The sequence below is a fragment of the Rhinopithecus roxellana genome, chromosome 8 (genome assembly GCF_007565055.1).
Source record: "Rhinopithecus roxellana isolate Shanxi Qingling chromosome 8, ASM756505v1, whole genome shotgun sequence".
Classification (NCBI taxonomy): Eukaryota; Metazoa; Chordata; class Mammalia; order Primates; family Cercopithecidae; genus Rhinopithecus; species Rhinopithecus roxellana.
The window spans coordinates 93,345,581-93,369,586 of NC_044556.1; the positions used below are offsets into that span (position 1 = coordinate 93,345,581).

At 42.8% G+C, this 24,006-nt stretch overlaps 2 pseudogenes; one reads left to right on the forward strand and one right to left on the reverse strand.

Annotated features, from left to right (window-relative positions):
* Positions 1-6,577: 6,577 nt before the first annotated feature.
* Positions 6,578-16,591, forward strand: LOC104670724 (annotated as a pseudogene).
* Positions 16,592-20,241: 3,650 nt separating this feature from the next.
* LOC104670688 lies at positions 20,242-20,562 on the reverse strand (annotated as a pseudogene).
* Between the last annotated feature and the right edge of the window lie 3,444 nt (positions 20,563-24,006).

Consider the following 24,006-nt stretch of genomic DNA (forward strand, 5'->3'; position numbering starts at 1 on the left):
AAGAAAAATGCTTTTAAAAATTTCTCCTCAGATGCAAACATGCTAAACCCAAGTAAATGTCCCTTCACCTGGGCAGGCCTCAAAGGAAGAGATTGCAGCCACCTGAAATGCCAGTTAGCTGGTCAGCCTGTGAGATGCTTGTTTATTTGTAAAGAAATCACCCATTCTGTGCATTTCCCAGTCTCAACAGCAGCCCTGGGAAACAGCAGGCCTGCTTTTATTTTCAAACCTCAAAGTTCATCTTAGAGATAAAGCTCTCTTTTCTCATGAGATGCTGAGTGTCGTACATGGGTGTGAAGGTGTAATGTAGGCCTTAGACAATCATTTGTAACCTTAGAGGCAACAGGAACATTCGGAGCCACCTGCCAGGCCCAGACACTCAAAGTGCTACAAGGTCGCCTATCTTTGTGCTTTGGGAGACGGAATAGTTCCCTTCCCCAGGGTTATATTTCAACCACGGTTGAGTTCATCTTTGTGCTTGTTTTTTACCAAATAGTTCACTTTCTGATTTTTTGGGTTTAATAGTGATATTATTTAAGAGGAACCAAAAGAAAAAGTTCAGTGTAAAAATTGTTTTAGCAACAAAATAAATGAGTTAGTATGAATCCCAGTGCTCATGATATTCTTTGACTAGTATACATGTAAAAGATGAATGGCAAAAGAATAAGACATGTTCCTCTTTTTTTCTTCTTCTTCTCGAGACAGAGACTTGCTTTGTTGCCCAGGCTGGAGTGCAATGGCACAATCTCAGCTCACTGCAACCTCCGCCTCCTGGGTTCAAGCGATTCTCCTGCCTCAGCCTCCCAAGTAGCTGGGATTACAGGTGTGCGCCACCATGCCTGGCTAATTTTTTGTATTTTTAGTAGAGACAGGGTTTCACTACGTTGGCCAGGCTGGTCTTGAACTCCTGATCTCATGATCCACCCACCTCAGCCTCCCAAAGTGCTGGGATTACAGGCACGAGCCACTGTGCCCCACCAAGACGGGTTCTTTAACAATGGAAATAGAAAGGTCATCTTCTGCCACACTGAGCTTCTGCAAAGCCCCCACAGACAGCCCATTCAGGTGAGGACTGAATTTCCTCCCAGAACACTCTCTCCATTGTTGTCCTTCCTCCCCCCATCCCAGGTGAATACATGTGGCACAGAGCTCTTCAAAGAGAGCTTCCATTCCCTTGTCCTCTAATTCGATTTTCAGAATGTGGAGCCACGTGCCCCCTAGGGCCTGGCCTCTGCTCCCTGCTGCAGATGCAGCACTAAACAGACCATGGGGCCATCAAGTCTAACAAACTGCCCAGGTCTGGGCACTCAGGTCCTGCTGTTTCTCCCACCTTCCACCTCCCCACCACCTTTTCTGTCACACAGCCAAGGATTCCTGTTCCCTGTCCTCCGTCACTTGTCATTTCTCCTGATCCATCCTCAGCAGGGACTCTATTTCTGGGAGCATCAGAGAGAAGCTTTCAAACTTTTTGCTCACGACCCACAGTAAAAAGTGCATTTTCTGTTGCAATTAGGTGTACACACCCATGCGTGCACACGCACGCACACACTCAAATCTAAGTCAAAAGTTTCAGGAAGCAATACTTCCTTTCACTACATGCAAAGCCTTCTGTTACTTTCTGTTATACTCTTCCCAGGCCACACCACCCCCACATTTCAACAATGCTCGTTGAAATCCACTAAACTGATTTCCCAATCCCCTAACGGTTTACGGTCAGCAGTTTGGAAAATACTGGCTGAAATACTAATGAAAGGGCAGCGCGGGCCTTCCCTGATGCGAGGGGAGGAAGGAAGGCTTTGCTCAGCAATAGGTTCCCACAGACCCACTTCTCCTGCCCTTTGCCCCACATCCCACCTGCCACTTGTGATTAAATAACAGTTTAACATCACCAAAGCTCCCTTTCACTCAAGAACTAACTCAATTAGGCTTGAGCTGGTGGGAGCTTAAAGCAGATTAAGGGAAGACAAAGGAGGCTTTGGGGTTTATCTTCAGCTTTCATGTTGCTAGGAGCTCTCTCTTCCTGTGCTTAGTCTCAAGCATCAAAGGGAGGGAGGCAGGGAGGGAGGAAGAAGGGAAGGAAGGAAGGAAGGAAGGAAGGGAGGGAGGGAGGGAGGAAGGAATGAAGGAAAGGATGAAAGGAAGGAAGGAGAGGAGGATGGAAGGGAGGAAGGGAAGGGAGGAAGAGAAGAAAGAGAAGAAAACTCTCCCAAGCCCCCCTCATGGGCTGAGGCCAACCAGCACTGCACTGGTCACCCCCACCTTTTATTTATAAACTTCAAAGTGCATCTCGGAGATAAGGCTCTCTTTTCCCATGAGATGCAGAGGGCTGTGCTTGGGTGTGCAGGAATAATGTAGGCCTTAGACAATTACTAGTAACCTTAGAGGTATCGGGAGGGTTCCAGGCTGCGCTGGGTCCAGACACTCGAAGTGCTTCCTAAGGAAGATGTCTGTGGTTCAGCTCAGGGATGGGCACTGCTCCCCACACTCCTCCAACGGGGCAGCTCCCTGCTCCGACCCCACCTCCCATCTCCCCCAGCAGCTCAGACAGCCATCTGTGTGGCGGATGAGCTGCACACAGAAGGTGCTCGGCAAACACTTGCCGAATGCCCTGAAATGGTCCATCTGGGCCCCTTTACAAATCAAATTCTTTCTAGATCAGTGGTGTACAACAGAATTATAATGTGAGCCACACACGTCATCTTACAGTTTCTAGTGGCTAACTAAAAAAAAAAAAAAAGTAAAAAGAAACAGGTGAAATTAACTTCAGCAATATACTTCATATATTTCATATATCAAAAACATTATCATTCAAACATGTAATCAGTATAAAATTTGTAAGATTTTTATATTCTCTTTTTCTGATACCAACAGTTTGAAATCCAGTGTCAGTTTGGAATTGCCACACTTAGAGTGCTCAGTAGCCACATGGGGCTTGCAGCTACCACCCTGAGTTGCAGCTCTGAACTCTAACCAGGAGTCGGGGCGACTGGGGCCCAGGGTGGAGCTCAGCTCAGAAGGAAGGTGCTAGGTGGAGTCTTCCAGCCACAAGTCACAAAGCAGACTGTGTTGGGGGGTCTTTGCCACTGCACCCCCCTCCCCACTGTCCTCACTTGTCTTCCCCACCCTGGCACTGTATCTGGTGGGAGGAGATGGGCAGGGCATGGGAACAGAAGGAATGGATGAGGACTTAGAGATGTGTGAGCAGCTCTCACAGCTATGCACTGCCCCTGCTGGGGAGTCCATGTGGACCCCTCGGCTGGGCCTGACCCCATCACCTGTAGTGAGCCACACCAAGAAACACGCCCCATCAACACAAAAATCTCTGCTAGGCCACATCTAGCACAAGCTTAGTGACAGCTGAGTTAAATTACTGTATCCATGGTGCAGTCACCAAAGACTTGCAGCCCTCAATCATTTTCAGCTGTCTTTTTGGGGACAACAGAGACATATACAGATTGTCAATTCAACATGAGCTCATTTTATTAGACACAATCAGCCATATGGCACTTTGCAACCAGTAGACGTGCTTCTTTGACAATCAGTGTTACTCAGCCTGCTCAGTAATGAGTTAGCTACTGGTGTTGTCTTCCCTTAGAAGAATCCATTTAATTCCTATCAGTGAGTCAGCTTTTTCCTAAGTGACATCTCTGAGGGGAATAGCAAGGCCAGCTTGTCATATGGCAGGCTGTCGTGCTCAGTTCCAGAATGTTAGAGCTGGGAAGGTCTTGGTTCTCTCCTAGTCCTGCAGCTTTTGAGCTTTACTTTCTAAGCGCAAAACTTGTTTTCAAATGAAAGCTTATGGGGAGGCCTGATTAAGATAGATTATTCTGTAGGAGCTGGAAGGAGGACACAGAGCTCTCCCTCCCTTCCTCCTCCCCAGGCATCTCTGTGTGGCCAGGGTTTATTAGAAAACCAGCAACGCTAGGCAAGCCACTCATTGCACACGTCTTAAAAGCAGGACCCAGAGCAGCTGTGCATGATATAGTCACACTGTGCCATGACAGAGCCAGGGTCAGAACTCCACTCTCAGATTCTAAGACCTCTATTATCATTATTATTATTATTATTATTATTTGAGACGGGATCTTGCTATGTTGCCCAGACTAAAGTGCAGTGGCCCTTACAAAGATCTGTATTTTAGTATTTGAGTATTTCCAGAGAGTTTCATGGAAGATCTTTGAAAGATACAAATGGTCCCACAAGTAAAAACAGGTTATCATGAGGTTTGTTAGGGTTTATTGAGTGCTATGTGAGAGGCCCCATGCAATGGCTTTCCATGCCAGCCCACAAATTTCAAACTGCAGTAGGAATGGCATTATATCCCCAGCCTAAATGCAGTTATCCCTAACTGCCCTCAGGACCTGAGATTTAGAGGTTTGGACGCCATGGGCTCCCAAATTCTCTGGGCCCTGAGACCCTGAGTCTATAGAACCATCATGAATGATATAGGAGTTATTAAGAAATTATTTTCGGCAGTTAGCGTGGGTAAAAGAGTTCTCAGTGGAATTTCCTTTTAATAAAAAGCAGCCCCCAGACCGTTTCTTTTCTAACAGAAAGCAGCCTGAAAAGTCAAGCTGCAAGCATAGATGAGCAAGCTGGAAGCTCACATATGTAAGTCCCAGCAGCTGTACCTGGAAGTCAAGTACATTCCAACATGGTGACTTCCCCTCCCTCTCCTTGTTGTCACCTGTGCAGGTGTCACGGCGCCACCAGGTTGAGGCCACATTTGCATAATAAAAGATTAGGGTAGGAAGGCCAGTTTCTTCGAGGGCTATGTGAATGGCACACCTGGTCAGACCAATCCCCTGAGTCCTATGTAAACCAAACACCACCTCCTCAAGCCCCTCTGCATCCTACCCCAAACTTAGAAACCCTCTTGGGCGCCCCCTTCCTCTGCATGAGGGAGCTCTCTCTCCCTCTCTCTCTCTCTCTTTCTTTCCACTCCTTAAACCTACTCCGTGGGTGTGTGTCCATGTCATTAATCTTGTTGGCTTGAGACAACGAACCTCAGGTATTTCCCCAGACAACGAAGCCGCTTCACTCTCAGACTGGCTAATGAGGCCCCTGCTACTGTGGAGCTGGCAGAGGTTTTAGGAGAAAGGGGCAAGAAGGGCCTTCATGGGGCTCTGGGGGTTCCTTGGCAATAGCAGCAGAGGGCTCTAGATAGGTGTATGGATGTCAGGGAAGACCCAGACTGGGGTGGGAAGGCAGATTCCACGGAAAAGGACAGCTAGGTAGTGATAGTCAGGTTCTACTATACATCTGGGAGACTTGTACTTGGCAGGCGCTAAATGGGCTATGAGCAAAGGCCTGGGCTGGACCCTGGAGACGGCCATGACATCTGCCCACCAGAATAGGCAGAGAGACCTTCAGGGATGCATCAGATTCTTTGTCTGCCTCCCCATCTGCTCAGACTGTCTCTAACCACCTACCACCATTGTCCTGGTTGTGCAGAAGAGGAACATAAGCCAGGGCCATGTGCAGTGGTTCAAGCCTGTAATCCCAGTGCTTCGGGGGACTGAGGCAGAAGGATCACTCGAGGCCATGACTTCGAGACCAGCCTGGGCAACACGGTGAGATCCTGTCTCTACAAAAGATACAAATTATCCAGGCATGGCAGTGCGGGCCTGTAGTCCTAGTTAGTTGGAAGGCTGAAGTGGGAGGGTTGGTTGGGCTCAGGAGTTCAAGGCCACAGTGAGCGATGACTGTGCCACTGCACCCCACCCTGGATGACAATGAGACCTTGTCTCTAAAAAAGAAAAAAGAACATAAGTCAATATTAAAGACCACAGAGGTGCAAATCAGGGCCAAAAAGGGACCAACAAGGTGTCGCTGGGCTTCCCTGAAGGAGGTCCTGGAGCCCCCACAGGCTGGCCGGCCTTGTGCTTAACAAGGGCTAGGACTGGGCTGTCATTATGGCTCTAATCTATTGCCCTTACCCACCCCCCACTCCCCCACTCCCCTACATACACACCAAGTCCCTGCCTAGGTCAGGCGGGCCGAGCCAAGACAAACACAAGCACATGAGCTCACTGTTCTGAGACTGCAGCTCAGATGTGCTATCTGAAATGTGGGGTTTGGGCTGGGGTCCTAACCGGAAAAAATAAACCAGAAATTTTGAAACAAAAGAAAATGTTAACTTGAACCATTTCAGGGATCACTTTACCTTAAAGCTGTTCAGATTCAAACATTGCTAATGGCAAAGCCAAGATTTAAATGGGCCCATTGGGAAAAGAAGTAAAATGGGGGGATTTCCAGGAATGGATAAGAAGGTTAGAATCTGCAGTACATTAAAATTTTAAAAGGATAAAAGGTAAAAAACCAGCCCCAGGGGATTGCCATGAACTCTGACACGAGGGGGTTGGAACACACAGCCCCACCTTTCCTTCTGCAACTGCAGATTTCCAGGATTCAATTCCACTTCAATTGCTTCATTTCCTTTTTCTCTTTCTTTGTTGCACAGCGATAGTTTGGAAAGTGGGAGGGACAGGCTAGATGAGAAAGGGCTGGGGATAATGGAAGACAGTGTGGTAAAGAGGAACACCACAGTACTCTGTCCCTGAAGAAGGGACTCAGAATGGGCAGCTCCTCAGAGCCAGCAGGTGAGGCCAAGGACACCAGCTTCTTGGTGCATTTTCAGTGATAGGCCACGTTCCTCCTACAAGTGCGTGTGTTTCCCTATCCAGGGAAAAAGCAACAGTAGGTAAAGGGTGTTAGTTGCCTGAGCAGAGAAATGAAGGCTTGATGGTAAGTTGAGACCAGATTTCAGTGAGCTTTGAAAGCTGTGAGAGTTTGAACCTTATTCCATAGGTGAGTGTCCACAATCACATACAGATCTGTGGATGCTCTGGAGAAGTTTACATTCTCACGAGGAAGACAAGCAATTAGCGATCTAAGCTGTTGCACTTAATTAATTAACCTTGGTAAGCCCTACCAAGGACAAGTATGAGTTACTCTGACAGCAGATAATGGGGACAGGACTTCCTCTGTGGTTACCGACAGGAGATGCCCCAGCTCTGGGGGAGGAAGAACATGAGTTTAGTTTGGGAATTGTTGAGCTTGAAAGGGGCTATAGATGCCCAGTGGCGAAGGAAAGCAGGCAGTTAAAACTGGATTCGCTATGCCAATCTAGAGCTCAGAAAGGAAGAGAGAGCTACAGACATGGTTGGAATTGAAGCCATGGACATACATGGATGGGATTATTTGGGAAGAATGTAGAGACATAAGAGGGTCTAGAATGGAACCTTCACAATAACATTTGTAAGTCAGGAAGAGAAGGATAAATCAGCAAACGAGACTAAGGAAGCATGTGTCTGTCCCATTGATTATTGTGTTCCCCAGGACGAAGCCCAGTACTTGGCACAGAGTAATCAATAAACATTTATTGAATTGATACATATATCATCTTGATTGTCTTTTCCCACTGAAAAAAACAAGCTGTGTTAATCAGCTATTGCTGCAATGGTGCTGTGTAACAAATGACCCTGCAGCTCAGAGATTCTCCAGGCTTCTTAGCTGACTCCAGTCTGTTCACATCTCCCAGCCGGGGCTGAGCCTAAGGGGTAGTGGTTACTCATGCTCTCATGGCAAGCACTTTTAGAACCAGTGCCCACATCATGCCCACCCACATTCCATTGGCAAGCCATGGCCAATCCCAAAATCAAAGAGACAAATAGTAGATGAGAATGAGCGCTTACTTTAGACCCTGAGCAATCTGGGTTCAAATCCTGGATCTACCACTGATAAATGCATCAACTAAGTCAAATTACTTAATCTACCTGAGCCTCATTTTCCACACCTTTAAAACAAGTGTAATAACAGCTCCTTTAGGGGTCTTGAGGATTAAACGTGATACACATGAAAAACTTATGACACCTGGTAAGTGAGAAATAATCAGTAGCTACTGTGATCTCTGACCTCCCCTTCTAACTATAGCCCTGAAGCTCAAAAGCTTGGATGCTTTAACCAGAGCTCCATGCTTACATCTCAGGTGGGGTTGTGCCCACATCCCCCAGCAGCTCAGGAGTAAAGCTCACCCTGAATTCCATCTCTGAGACACACCCTGGGGCAGGAAACGGGGGCAAAAAAAAAAATAATCAAGAAGTCTTGAGGCAGGGTCCAATTCAGCCATTTACCGAATGCCTCCCAGATTTGCTGGAGCTGACGTTTAGTTTTTATCCAGTCCAAATCCACATTTTTGCCTGGAAGCAACCTTATGAGAAGTCCTCTTGCTTTCCAGGCCCAGCTTTTAGTTCTGCCTGTGTTTTGAGTGATACCGAAGTACTAATGGGGAATAAAATTCTGCAAGCAGACAGCTTTTCCAAATGGGACTTTTCCCAGACTGCATTTGAACTAGACCTTGGCCTGAAACGCAATATCCAGAGCTTTATTTGCAGCTTTCTTTATGGCTTGAGAAGCCTTTTTCCATGCACGCTTATGTAAAGATGAAGAATTTATAATATTCAATGAGATGTCTGGCATCAGTCCCAGCTATATCTACTGAAGACTGTTTTCTTTTCTCCGTATCCACTGTTTAGTAAATTACCAGAGTAGCCATCAGGAAATAGATGATCAGCGATATTGCCGTCATCTTTATTTCATAATGGCCATTCAATATGTTTGTCTTTATAGCTCTTAAGAAATGCACTTCTGTAATTCAGCATCATTTCCCAAATTTTAAGCAGCAAGTTTTATTTGATATTAATTCATTTATTCTACAAGTATTTGTTGAGCACTTACATGTGTCAGGCACCATGGTAAGAGCTGAGAATTTAGTAGTAAATAACTACTGCAGCCACTGCCCTTGTGGCGAGTATAGATAAGAAAACAGGGTCTCAAAAAGAGTAAAGTTTGGCCAAAGTCACAACACAAGTTTGAGCTGAAATTGGAAGTCATATATCCCAACAGGACCAGCTTCAAAACTTGCAAAGCCCAGTGGTAGATGAAAATATAGGCACCTGTCCAAAAACTACTAAGAATTTCAAGACAACAACATCCAAGCATTAAACCAAGTGCAGGACCCTCTGTCCCGTGCCCAGGTAGCTGGCCCTGTGCTCTGAGTCATAGTTTTTAAATCAGTTTTGACTAATTCTGTACTCAAATGAGTATGAAAAAGTGATGGGAGGGGTGTACTGTGGAGTAAGGATGAAACCACCAGTAATCCTGAGCTAAGGAGCAAATAGGAAACTCACATATGGTATTTCTGTTTGCTGGCCCATTTTTCAGAGTTAGATGTTTAGACATAGTCCTACCTTGATAAATTTTTCACAGCAGAACACCCCAACTGGAATTTCCAAATCCTTCCATCACACACGGAGGAGCTAGGATTTGCAAACTCACTTGTCTGTATACCAATCCTGTGGGGAAAGACCTTACACATGTAAATAGCCAAACCTGACCAGTGTACAAATCGGTTGCTCAGTCAGGCACTGACATACTAGCAGAAGCTCTGCCTATGGTTTTTTTTTGGTTTATTTCTTTGCAAAGACAACATCAGCTACCAAAGAAAAGGAAACAACTTCACCCTTTAGTTGAGATTGCGCACCAAAATCAGCCTGATTAAACCAGGAGGTTTTGCCCAGTTTTCTGGTGGGGATGTGCCCCTACCTTGTTCAGTCTGCAGGAAGGCAAAGCATGGGTTTGTTGCCCTCATAGCTAATTCATTTGACTGGGGCTAGTGTGTGGGAAGATACAGGAGTAGAGGGGAAGATAGAGGCACTAATCAGACAGCATACAGGCCTGGCCTGCTACCAGCAGTCTGGCCTGTCATCTCAACAGAAGTTTACTCTGTAAAATTGGAAAAACCACTTCAGTCTCTGAGCCTGCTCTCCCACCTGTGAAATGGGAAAGTGGGACCAAATCAAATAAAAATCTCCCAGTTGCCACTGCCATCTGAGTCATCATGCACATCCTCTGGGCTTGGAGCAGCTCCTCTTTCCCATAGTCCCAGGAAAGAGAACCTGGCTCTCGGAGAAAGTGAGGAGAGAAAATTTTAAATGCCTTTGTTTCATAACTGAAAACCAGAAGGCCTTGCTGCCTTGACCAGACAAACATCTTAGGGAGGTTTCCTTCCCTTCTCTGATTCCTCGGGAGGGCTGGGACTGAAAGATGCAAACTGAGGTCCTGCGAGTAGTCACTGCGACCAGTCCTCATCTGGGAAGTGTGTCCCCGCAGCACTGGGAGCTGTCCTCTACAAGCTTAGGTCTTTTTCTCACTTGTTTCAATGGTTCACACACCCACTCCATGTCTGTCTAATTTTCAGGCCACAATGCCCAAGTGTGACCCCAGAAATTCCTTGGGCTCACTATCTCACAAGGTCAGGTCAAGAGGAAAGAGGAGCTACCTGTTAGAAAGGGTATCCTCCTTCCTTTACCCTTTCTCCTTGTCTACTTTTTCTTCCATTAGTTCTTCCATTTAAAACTCATTTTCAAAAGCTCCCATATTGCTACTTGGCAGCAGATGGGGCACTGAAAAGAGGAATGACAGGAAAGGTGGAGCCCATCTGATTGACTTTTCCTCCTTCAGTGCAACTTTCTCAGGGTTCTCTGCATTACACGTTTCAAAAGGAAAGTGCTGGGCACCATCCTTGGTCATGGTGGGAGTTTAATTGACTTAGACTCAGATGGCACTAGAGCCAACTGGAAGCCACCAAGCTCTGTTCTCTTTCCAGCTCAGCAACTAACTAGAAGGCTGATCCTAAATGTAAAGCCCTTGAGATCTAAAACCAGCAGGGGAGGAAGGGTGGGTGGAAAGACCTGCTTCACAAGAGATTGTGAGGGTGTTGGAAGGAGTTCACCAAACTGTGAGCTCCTTAGAGGGAATAATGAGGCCAGGTACTGAGTTTCTTAGAGTGGGAGGTAAAGAGGGGATTGATCAATGTGGGGGAGTGACAGAGTGAGGGGGAAATTTCTCTGCCCTTTTGGACAAGGAAAAATAATTAGTCATCCTCCCTCTGCCCACTTCATAACATACTTGTGTGTTACAGCACAAATGGGTGAAAACTAATAACACTAAAATCGAAGTTTCCACCAGATTGGTAAACTAGCTGTGGAGAATTTAAAATGGTTTTGAGTAAAGTTTCTAAGGAAAGGACATGCCCTCACAATAGTTTTCCTCCAGAAGGACTTTGGGCCCCTTTCCAATCTCCCTCTTTCAACTTCTCAGCAAAAATATCAGTTTGAAGTCTGATTAGGCACCTGCAGTGGAGTGTCCTTGCAGATGGTCCCAGGATACATAGCAGCCTGTCCAAGGGTTTACATGTTTATTCTCTACTTCATTCCACAAAGATCTGAGGAGGCATTCAGGCAAAATAGATATGAGAATATCTATGTGTTAATACACATGATTAAAGATTTTGTTGACGCTGGAATATCAGCAAAATGAGAGACTAGGAAGCTCCTAATTTGCATTTCCCCACAGAAACATTTTTTAAAACCTAGACACATTCTGAACCAATTTTGTCACAGCACTGGAAAATGGTCAAATGTTTACAACAATCAAGTGAAGGCCCATTCAAGAAAAAGTCATCTTCAAAATGGCAGGGAAGTTTTGTGTTTTAACTCACCCTGGCCCCATCCTCTCCTCAGTGTGGCAGCAGCCTGTCTTGAAACACAGCAGCCAGCCTTGTTCCAATTTCCTCCTTGCAAACTGGAAGAATCAGAGCAGATACTACTTGCAAATTATTATACACATTTCTTTTAAACTGCCTGGGAGATAAGTGAAGGACTGACTCACTAGTCTCTGTTACATTACTCAGAACACAGCTGGAAAAATAAGTAGACACTGTTAATAAAAGCTGTAAGATCACTATAGGTTCATGGTCTGGGCAAGAGATTTTGAGTGGAGCCATAGAGTAGACCATCTAAGGCGCAGATGAGAAGCTGGAGTAAGACTCTTTGGGAAATTAGGACAGTCAAAAGCAGCCGTTATGAGAGAATTTAGAAAGCCATGTGCATGCCCAGGCAAGACACAGGCTCAAAAAGTCCGAAGAATGCCTTAGGCTTTCACCTGAAGCTGATCCTTAGGCTCTGAATAAGCCTCGCTAGTCTTGAAAGAGTGCTGTAGCACAGAGGCAATCTGAAAAGACCACAAGAGCCCTTAGCATTCAAGGAAATCTCTGTCAAAGCATTATCTGAACACAAACTAAAGGAACAGAGACTTCAGTGATTACATATGACAACAAATAGTCTTGGGAAAACAGTCTGAAAACCTCTCAGAAATGGATGCCACAGGCTTCAACAATTTTTACAAAAAACAAAAAACAAAAAAAACAAAAAAAAAAAACAGTAACCTCTGGGGAAGGAAAAGATTCTGATTTTCAGACTCACCACATTGTAACAGAGAGATGCTCAGTGTTTACACGTAACACAAGGTATACAAAGAAACAGGAAAACATGGTTCACTCAAGTAAAAAATGAAAAAAAAAAAATATTGACAGAAACCATCCCTGTGGAAACCCAGACATCAGACTTACTACACAAAAATCTTAAAACAACTGTTTTAAAGATGTTCAAATAACTAAAGGAAAACATGGGCAAACCACTAAAGGAAATTAGAAAAATGATAGATGAGCAAAATGACAATATAACCAGAGATCAAAATTTTAAAAAATACCAAACAGAAATTCTGGACCTGTAAGTACAATAACTGAAATGAAAACTTCACTAGATGTATTTAACAGCAGATTCAATTTCAACAGGCACAAGAAAAATATATGAACTTGAAGACAAGACAATTGAAATTATCTTGTATGAGGAATGGAAAGAAAAAAGAATGAAGAAAAGTGAACAGAGCCTAAGAGGCTTGTGGGACACCATTAAGCAGACAAACACACATTATGGAAGTCCCATAAGGAGAAGACAGAAAGGAAGGGAAAGAAAGAAAACTGAAAAAAAAAATGGATAAAAACTCCCCAAATCTGATGCCAGACATGAATGCACAAATTCACAAAATCTGACAAACGACGAACTCTAAGTAGGATAAACTCAAAGAGAACTGTACCAAGACATATTATAGTCAACTGCCAAAAGACAAAGAAAGAATATTGAAAGTAGCAAGAGAGAAGCAACTCATAACATACAAAGAATGCTCCCTAAGATTATCAGCAGAATTATCATTAGAAATTTTGGATCTCAGGAAGCAATGGGCAGATAGCTTAAAGTGCTGAAAGAAAAGTGACCTGTCAACTGAGAATTTTATATGCATAAAAATTGTCTTTCAAAAATGAGAAATTAAGACATTCCCAGGTAAACAAAAACTGAGGGAGTTCATTACCTACCCTATGGGAAATGCTAAAGGGAGCCCTTGAAGTTGTAATTAAAGAAAACTATACAGTAACTCAAAGCCATATGAAGAACTACAGATCTCTGTAAAGGTAAATACATGGGCAAGTATAAAGCCAGTATTTCTATAATTTTGAACTTATTTTCTACTGGGATTAAAAAAAGAAGGGATAAAATAATTATAAATCCATGTTATTGGGCACACAATGTTTAAAGATGTCATTTATGATTTGTGATCTTAATGACATGAAGGGCAGGATGGAGCTATGTAGGAGTAGTTTTTGTGTGTGATTGAAGTTAAGTTGGTGGTAATTAAATTGGATTGTTATAACTTTAGGAGGTTATATATGGTCACCATATATGGTAACCACAAAGAAAATATCTGTAGAATATACACAAAAGTAAATGTGAAGGGAATCAAAATGTATCACTACAAAAAAATCAACTAAATACAAAAGAAGGTAGTAATGAAAGAAATGAGATAAATGATAATGAAACACAACATATCAAAACCTATGGGACGCATAACTGCAAACTATATATGCTTACAGTAACCAAAGCAGCATGGTACTGGCAAAAAATAGACACATAGACCAACAAACAGAATAGAGAACACAGAAATAAAGCTACACAACTACAAACAACTGATCTTAAATAAAACCAACCAAAGTAAGCATTGGGGAAAAGTTGCTATTAAATAAATGGTATTGGGAGAACTGGCTAACCATATGCAGATGAATTAAACTGAACACCTATTTATCACCATATACAAAAAATAACTCAATATGGATTAAAGACTTAATTGTAAGACCTTGAACTATAAGAATCCTAGAACAAAACCTAGGAAATACCCTTCTGGACATTGTCCTAGCAAAGAGTGTATGATTAAGTCTTCAAAAGCAATTGCAACAAAAACAAAAATTGACAAGTGAGAACTCATTAAACTAAAGAGTCTGCACAGCAAAAGAAACCATCAACAAAGTAAACAGACAACATATAGAATGGAAGAAAATATTTGCAAACTATGCATCTGGCAATGGACTCATATCCAGAATCTGTAAGGAACTTAAACATATCAACAAGCAATATACAAATAACCCTATTAAAAAGTAGGCAAATGACATGAACAGACATTTCTCAAAAGAGGACATAGGAGTGACCAATACACATATTTTTTTTTTTTTTTTTTTTTTTGAGACGGAGTCTCGCTCTGTCGCCCAGGCTGGAGTGCAGTGGCCGGATCTCAGCTCACTGCAAGCTCCGCCTCCCGGGTTCACGCCATTCTCCTGCCTCAGCCTCCCGAGTAGCTGGGACTACAGGCGCCCGCCAGGTCGCCCGGCTAGTTTTTTGTATTTTTAGTAGAAACGGGGTTTCACCATGTTAGCCAGGATGGTCTCGATCTCCTGACCTCGTGATCCACCCGTCTCGGCCTCCCAAAGTGCTGGGATTACAGGCTTGAGCCACCGCGCCCGGCCCCAATACACATATTAAAAAATACTCAACATTACTAGTCATCAGAGAAATGCAAATCAGAATCACAATGAGATACCATCTCACATCAGTCAGAATGACTATTATTAAAACTTCAAAAAATGACAGATGTTGGTGAAGCTGCACAGAAAAGGGACTGCAAATGCACGGTTGGCAGGAATGCAAATTAGTTCAGCCACTGTGGGAAGCAGTTTGGAGATTTCTCAAATAACTAAAAATATAACTACCATTTGACACAGCAATCCTATGACTGGGTATATACCCAAAGGAAAATAAACCATTCTACCAAAAAGACACCTGCACTCATACATTCATCACAGCACTATTCACAATAGCAAAGACAGAATCAACCTAGTTGCCTGTCAGTCATGGATTTGATAAAGAAAATGCAGCATATATACACTATGGAATACTATGCAGCCATTAAAAAGAATATAATCATATCCTTTGCAGCGACATGGATGCAGCTGGAGGCCATTATCCTAAGTGAATTAATGCAGAAACAGAAAACCAAATGTCTCATGTTCTCACTTAGAGGTAGAAGCTAAACCTTGAGTACACATGGACATAAAGATGGAAAAAACAGACACCAGGGACTCCAAAAGGAGAGAAGAAGAGAGGGGGCAAGGGCTGAAAAGCTTCCTATTGGGTGCTGTGTTTATTGTCTGGATAACGGGGTCAGTAGAAGCCCAAACCTCAGCATCACACAAATACCCTTGTAACAAACCTGCACATGTATCCCCTGAATCTAAAATTTAAAAATTATAATTAAAAATCCCTTATGGGATTCAGTAAAAGTGATGCTAGGAAAAAACGCATAGATTTAAAGGCTTACATTAAAAAAGAAGAAAAATCTCAAATTCACGAACTAACTTTATGCCTTAAGAAACTATAAAAAGAAGAATAAACTAAAACCAAAGCTGTCAAAAGGAACATAATTAATAAATAATAAAGATTAGAGCAGAAATTTAAAAAACAGAGCAGAAAAATAGACAAAATGAATTGTTGATTATTCAAAAAAACAACAACATTGAGAAACTTTAGCTACCTTGTCTAAGGAAAAAAGAGAGAAGATTTGAATAACTAAAGTCAGAAATAAAAGTGGGGACATTGCCATCAATTTTACAGAAATGAAAAGGAATAAAAGAGAATACGATGGACGATTATACACCAACAGACTGGATAAAGTAGTGAAATTTAAAAATTCCTATAAAACATAAAATCTATCACAATTGACTCACAGAGACATAGAAAATCTGATTAGATCTATAACTAGGAAGGATATTGAATCACTTATCAAAAACCTCCAAGAAAGAAAAGCCCAGGAGTGCGCCCGCCCTGTCCATGGAGACAGGCTGAGGCAGCCGGGCTCCGAGGCACCAGGGCTCCAGGACAGCAAAGATGTCGGCTTCCTTAGTCCGCGTAACTAAAAAACTAAAAAACTAGAAAAACTAGGAAAACTGAAAAAACTAGAAAGAGCAAACTGCAGCCCACCAGGACTGCCTTCACTCTGACGCCTTCAGCAGTAAACAAGATAAAACAACTTTAAAGATAAGCCTGAGCATGTAGGTGTAAATGTTGGTATCCAAACCAGGGGCTGTAATGGCCTTCTTTATACTCTAGAACATACAAAGACAAAAGGAGGTTCTGATGAAAAAGTTATTCAAGATGGAGTCAGAGTATTTATCGAAAAGAAAGCACAGCTAACACTTCTAGGAACAGAAATGGACTATATTGAAGACAAATTATCCAGTGAGTTTGTGTTCAATCACCCAAACATCAAAGGAACTTGTGGCTGTGGAGAAAGCTTTAATATTTGAAATCTCAGGACTCTTCTAGCCATAGGCTCCAGGAAAGCTCGTGGAAGCCAGGGGGGCTCACTGAAGAAATCAGGTGACTGTCATGTGCTTAATGTGTAGCTGCCTTATAAGGAAAATAAAGTGATGCATTTTGAAAATGAAACAAACAAAAAAAAAGCAAAGCCTAGGAGCAGATGACTTGACTGGTGAATTCTACTCATTTTTAAAGAAGAATTAACACCAGTGCTTCTCAAATTCTTCCCAAAAGTTGAAGAGAAAGCACTTCCTAACGTTCAATAAAGCCAGCATTACTTTTGATACCAAAGCCAGAAAACAAAACTATAAGAAAAGAAACTACAGACCAATATTCCTTATGAATACTGATACAAAAGTGCCTATCAAAGTACTAGCAAACCAAATTTGGCAACATATTAAAGAGAATATACACTATGACCAAGTGGGGTTTATTCTTGGAATGTAAAATTGGTTCAACATATGATACTAAATCAATGTAATACACTACCTTAATAGCATGAAGAGAAAAAAACAACAAAACCCCACATGATCATCTGAATTGATGAAGAAAAAGCATTTGACAAAATTCAACACCCGTTTTTTAAATGCCTAAAAAATAAGGAGTAAGAAGAAATTTTCCCAACATAGTACAGTCCATATATGAAAATGCACCACCAGCATCATACTCCATGGTGAAAGACTGAAAGTTTTTAGCCTAAGATAAGGAACAAAACGAGGGTTTCCATTTTTGGCCGTATGTTCAACACAGTACTGGAAGTTCTAACTGAAGCAATTAGGCAAGAAAAAGAAGGAAGAAAGGAAAGGAAGAATAAAATCACTTCTGTTCACAGATGACATGATTTTATATGCAGAAGATCAGACACACACAAAACCTGTTACGGCTATTAATAACAAGCAAATACAGCAAAGTTTAGGACACAAAATCAACACACAAAAAATCGGTAACATTTCTATACACTAACAATGAGCAATTTAAAAAAGAAAATGAAGAAAAAATTGCATTTACCCTAACATCAAAAAATATAAAATACTTAGGAATAAATTTAACCAAGGAAGCAAAAAACTTGTACACTGAAAATTACAGAACATTGCTACAAGAAATTAAAGAAGACTAAATAAATGGAAAGACATCCTTTGTTCAGAGATGATAAGTCTTGACATTATTAAGATGACAATACTAACCACAGCAATCTCCATTCATTGTAATTCCTATTAAAATCTTAATAGTGATTTTTGCAAAAATGGAAAAACTCATCCTAAAGTTCATATAAAATCTCAAGGGGCCCCACAAAGCCAAAACAATCGAGAAAAAGAAAGAAAATTTGAACTCTCACATTTCCTGATTTCAAAATATACTACAAAGCTACCACGAAACAAAACAATGCAGCACTGGCATAAGGATATACAAATATGTCAATGGAACAGAATACAGAGCCCAGAAATAAATCCTTGCATATTTGGTTGATTGACTTTCAACAGGGGTTTGCAGAGCATTCACTGGGAAAACAACAGTGTCTTCAACAAATGGTGCTGGAAAAATTGGATATCCACACGTAAAAGAATCAACTTGAACCCTTACCTTACACCATTTACAAAAATTAACTCAAATTTGATCAAAGACCTAAAGGTAAGACTATAAAACTCTTAGAAAACATCAGGGAAAACTTTATGACTTGGATTGGGCAATGATTTCTCAGATATTACACCAAAAGCACAGGCAACAAAAAGAGAAAATAGATAAATAGGATTTCATCAAAATTATAAACTTTTGTGCACACCTGTAATCCCAGCAATTTGGGAGGCCAAGGCAGGTAGACTGCTTGAGCCCAGGAGTTCGAGACCAGCCTGGGCAACATTGTGAGACCTCATCTCTACAAAAACAAACAAGCAAACAACAACAACAAAAAAACCTTTTGTGCCTCAAAGGGTACTGTCAAGAGAGTGAAAAGGCAACCCACAGAATGGGATAAAATATTTGTAAATCTTGTATCGATAAAGAATCAATATCCGGAGGCTGGATGAGGTAGCTCACGCTTGTAATCCCAACAATTTGGGAAGCCGAGGCAGGCAGATCACCTGAGGTCAGGAGTTTGGGGCCAGCCCGGCCAACATGGTGAAAGCCCATCTCTGCTAAAAATGCAAAAATTACCCGGGCATGGTGGCACATGCCTGTAATCCCAGCTACTCAGGAGCCTGAGGCAGGAGAATCACTTGAACCAGGAGGTGGAGGTTGCAGTGAGCCAAGATCATGCCACTACACTCCAGCCTGGGTGACAGAGCAAGACTCCATCTCAAAAAAAAAAAAAAAAAAAAAAAAAGAATATCTGGAATATATTAACTCCTACATCACTGTGGTCCCAGCTACTTGGGAGTATGAGGTGGGAGGATCACTTGAGCCCAGGAGTTTAAGTCCAGCTGGGACAACATAAAAAGACTCCACTTCTTTAAAAAAAAAAAAAAAAAAATTAACTCATTTTTTAAATGGACAAAAGACTTGAGTAGACATTTCTCTAAAGAATACATACAGTTGTCCAGCAAGCACATAAAAAGATGCTGAATGTCACTAATCATTAGGGAAATGCATATCAAAACCACAATGAGATCCCACTTCACACTTTTTAGGATGACCTTCAAAACAAAACACACACACACACACACAAAATAACAAGTGACAAGTGTTGGTGAGGATGTGGAGAAACTGGAATCTTAGTGGGAATGTAAAATGGTTCAACCCCTGTTAAAAACAGTTTGGTGGCTCCTCAAAAAGTTGAACATAGAATTATCATACAGTTTACAATTCTTCTAGTTATACGCCCAAAAGAATTGAAAGCAGGGACTGGAAGACATATTTGTACATTCATGTTCATAGCAGCCTAATTTATAACAGTCAAAAGGTGAAAGCAACCGGAGTCCATCAACAGATCAATAGATAAACAAAAAATGGTGGATGCGTAAGATGGAATATTATTCAGCCTTCAGAAGGAAAGAAATTCTGACACATGCCACAACATAGATGAACTTTGAGGACATTATGAGTCAGTCACAAAGGACAAAGACTATATGATTCCATTTGTATGAAGTACCTGGAGGAGTCAAATGCATAGAGATAGAAAGTTGAAAGGGGGTTAAGAGGAGGCAGAATGGGGAATTAGTGTTCAATGGGTACAGAAAGATGCCCCAGGCTTACTTCACCAGATTGTAAATCTTTTTTTTCCAGGAGAATGACTCAGTTTATTATTCTCAGTTTGACCCTATCTATCCCACTTTAGGCTCAAACACTGCACAGAGCTGCCACACCTAACCTCGTAACAATCACATCCCTGGAAGGTGAAGGGGGTAAACCACAAAGTCAGAAACATTGGGAAAAGCCACGGTCGCACGCGCACTTCTCAAGGAAACAAACTACAAGAAAGGTCTCAGTCATCGTACTCAGCAAGTGTGCAGTGGGCAGAGTTCTCTTCTTTTGACAGTGGCCAAATGCTTAAGTCCCTGGTTTCTTGGAATCAATCATGGCCCAAGGTTAGTAAGAAGGCCAACAATGTTGTGAGCAAGATTCAATTTCCACAGGGTCATGGGGCATCCTCCACCATGTGAAGGGGCTCCAGCAGGTTGGACATGATCAATACCCATCCAGACTAGGATCCTGACGCCCTTGCCAGAGCTCGGGCTCGGGCAGCTTTGGCCTCGTCTTCTAGCTCATCTAGGAAGTGCTCCTGGGAAATCGAGTAGAAGGTGTAACCATAAAGAGCTAACACCAGAGCCCCGATGCCTAGGCCGGTCACGATGTTCCGGGTCCGCCGCCGCGGTAGGACCTTCTGCCACTGGGCAAGCTGCGCTCACCGCATGGAATGCAGTTGCTCGGGTGTCAGCTTCTCCCGAGTTGGGTCGATACGCTGAGGGAACGGGGCCTCTCCACGCTTAGCATCCAGAGGGTCACCAGCCCCGGAAGCCGCCATGTTGCCGCTCCTCCCTTCGCGGTCTAAAATTTTTAACTTAATACTACTTGAGTCACCCTCTTCCGACTTGGACATCCCTGTTTGCAGGACTGTTCACAGCTGTGGGTCATCAGACCAGGCAGGACCCCCATGGTCTTCATGTGTCATGGTGAAGCCCTCCTTCATCCTGCCCACAGGGCCCCTCATTGAGTTTTTTCTCTTTCTATTGCTGCTTGCCTTCCTCTTTCATCTTCCTCATGGAGAACATCTTTCCAGTGTGTGAGAGAAGCCCCCTTCTCTCTCCCTGTTTCTAGCGAAGAGGTTTTGTTTACACCTACAAATCCTCTCCCTTTCTGGGGCTTACTTAGGCTTTTGGAAAGTAGGGTTGGGAAGACTGTAAGCCCATGTCTTCTTCTTTCCCCACCAGGGCTACCCTAATGGCAAAGGACAGTTACCCTCTGATCCAAGACCATGAGGAGGTGGGATTCAGAGAAGGGAACTGGGAGGTCAGTCATGTCCTTATAGAAACGGAGACCACCAGTAGATCCTACAGGGTTCCAGGCCCAGTGAGGTAGCAGAGGAAGGTTGATACCGAGAGGAAGGAAAAGAGTGAAATTGTATTCAGGTCAAATTTCACCTTTCTCACAATGTGGTCTGGGGGAGGCTAGCATCCGTGATAACAGAAAAACTTTTCCAAATGCTGATGGCTTCTGGCTGGACATCAAACTTGACAAGGGCATGGATAGATGGTATTTTTATCATTTATCATCTCACTGCTCACTACTAGCAAATCACGTGGCACATAGTAGATTCATTGAGTAAATGAATGAATAAATAAATGGATCAATAAGAACAGATCTCACCAAGATTACTTTCCTTTTCTCTTTCCTCCCCAAATTAAACAAAACCTGAAAGTAAATTTGATGTGGACCCAGAAGTAGAAGAGACAGTATATTCAGTATTTTTAATGTGCTGAAGATGCCGAGGTTTCCCTGTGTAACCAAAACACAGGTTCAGTCACTTGCCCCTTGCAGAGTCCAGTGAACAAGAATGAGGTCTGGTATAAAGAAGGTGATTTTGTATTCCAAAGCTAGCTTAGGGGAAGAAGTACAGGCTTCCCTGCCTTAAGGGTATCGCTTCACATTTGGAGCAGAAAGTGGGCACTTTTGGCTAGGTGTAGTGGCTTACACCTGTAATTCCAGCACTTTGGGAGGCCAAGGTGGGTGGATCACCTGAGGTCAGGAGTTCGAGACCAGCCTGGCAAACATGGTGAAACTCCATCTCTAATAAAAATACAAAAAATTGGCTGGGCGTGGTGGTGCGTACCTGTAATCCCAGCTACTCAGGAGGCTGAGGCAGGAGAATCACTTGAACCCAAGAGGTGGAGGCTGCAATGAGCTGAGATCTGTTCTCCAGCTTGGGCAACAGAGTGAGATTCTATCTCAAAAAAATAAATAAACACAATAAAAAGAAAGTGGGCACTTTTAAAAGGGGACCTGGCATGAATGACATGCAGGGCAGGAAGTGAACAGGTAGGGGTCCACATACTACCTTCAGTGCCTTATCTACCAGGTAGTCAAGTTGGTGCCTTGGTGGGTAGAACTAGGTTATAAAGATGGCCGAAACTCTCCAGGTGGGAGACAGTTTCATAGCAGGCATACTTTGAATTGTAAATTGACAGTTGTCTTCAAGGCAGTTTCCTGGTGGGAGACAGTCCCACTCTAGAGCTTCTAAGCACATAGATGAACTTGCTCTGTAGGAAGTGTCTGGTGAAGGGGAGGTGGAAGGTTATAATTGCATTTCTGAAAGGCTAAGTAGGAAGTGGGGAGCATGGAGAAATAGAGAAAAGAGAAAAGAAGAGAAGTAATAATAATAACAACTTATTCTCTATCTCTTAGAAAAAGGGGGTTACTCAGTTACACCTACACATCTATTTCGAGATTTCTTTTTCAGCAAAGCATTCCTTGACCACACGCCAGGTTCTGCCTTAACTGAATGTTTCTCTGGCTGGTGGGACCCGAGGACTCTACCTCTTCCAGACACTCTACCTATGTGGAGATGCCTCCTGGGGACTCCTTCATGGGCATCACCAGCTTTGTCTTCACAGCGAGGCATCCTTTGGCTGGTGCTAGGGGAGTATGGGCAGGTAGAGTGGGTGGCTTTTACTGCAGAAGGGCAGGCAGACACTGAAAACGAGGGAAGACTTTCCTAGCATTGTCCCTATAGCAGCAGAGGCTGTTTTTCTAGATATCACAAGGATATTCTCATGTAATCTGATGATAGCTGAAATGAGTGACTGAAGCAAAAGTCTCAGTCAATCAAGGTTTATTAAGCCAGCTTAAGGGAGCATCCAGGAAAACCACAGACACATCTGTGGCTGTTTTTTTCTAAAAAGGTTTTCAGAAGGTTTAGTATTTATACATTTCCTTAAAGGGAGTAGGGCAAGTAGGAAGATGGGCAGGTAGGTGGTAAGGTAAATGGTCACATTATTGTGAGACTTTAGTTAGTACCCACTAAATCTACATTTTACATAAGATAAGGTAAATGTTTGAAGAGAAAAAAGGGAGTAAATGAAGAACTGATTATGCAGACTTCTCTGGGTAGGTGGAGGAATGACTGGTCTCATCTTGTCTATGTTTTGCACCTGGGAAGGTAAGTTTGTAACTGACATTGTCAATATAGAATGAACTGACTAGTTTTTGGCTCTAGCCGTAGACTGTAGATCTAAAGTTATAATTGACATGTGCTTGTTTATGGGAAGCTGGCAAAGAATTTACTTTTGAATGATCCGTGGGGTGGTCCTTTGTAGATGCCTGAGGACTTTTACCTTCCAGTGGGGAACCACATAATGCTAGTAACAGCTATTCATTTGGAAGAAAGTGTTATGTGACTCAGTCTCCAGGCTTAACCTTCCCTTTTGCATAAGGACTTTGGGGGTCCTGAGAGTTTTTTATTTTCCTTTACACCAAATTATACCAACAAACAAACACAAGGGCCGATGAAAGAGGATTCAGCTGCATAGTGGGTCCCAGAGCCAACTATTAAGAGATGAAAAGACATTAGGTTAAATAAAAATTCAAATCAAAAAGTGAGGTCTCAATGCTTTGGTTTTGGGGTTTTTTTGTTTGTTTGTTTTATTTTGTTTTGTTTAGGGAACAAAAGAACCTTGTGAAAGGGTCCCAAGCAATGAGTTAGGAGACCTCAAGTCTAAGATGAGCCAGGGGTGTCAAGTAAGCTGGTACCAGCAGGCCTTGGTCTTATGTTATGGGTCACATAGCCTTAGTGTCATGGGTCACAGAATGCCCTAAGAGTAGACTGACGAAAATGATGAAAATGACAGGCCAGGCAACTGAAGAAGCTGCACATCGGCACCCACTGAGTTGTTGCAAACTATTTTTTAATTGCATTGGAAATGTGTTCAATCATATAGGCAGAATGTAAAATCAACCTAGAGAACATAACAGG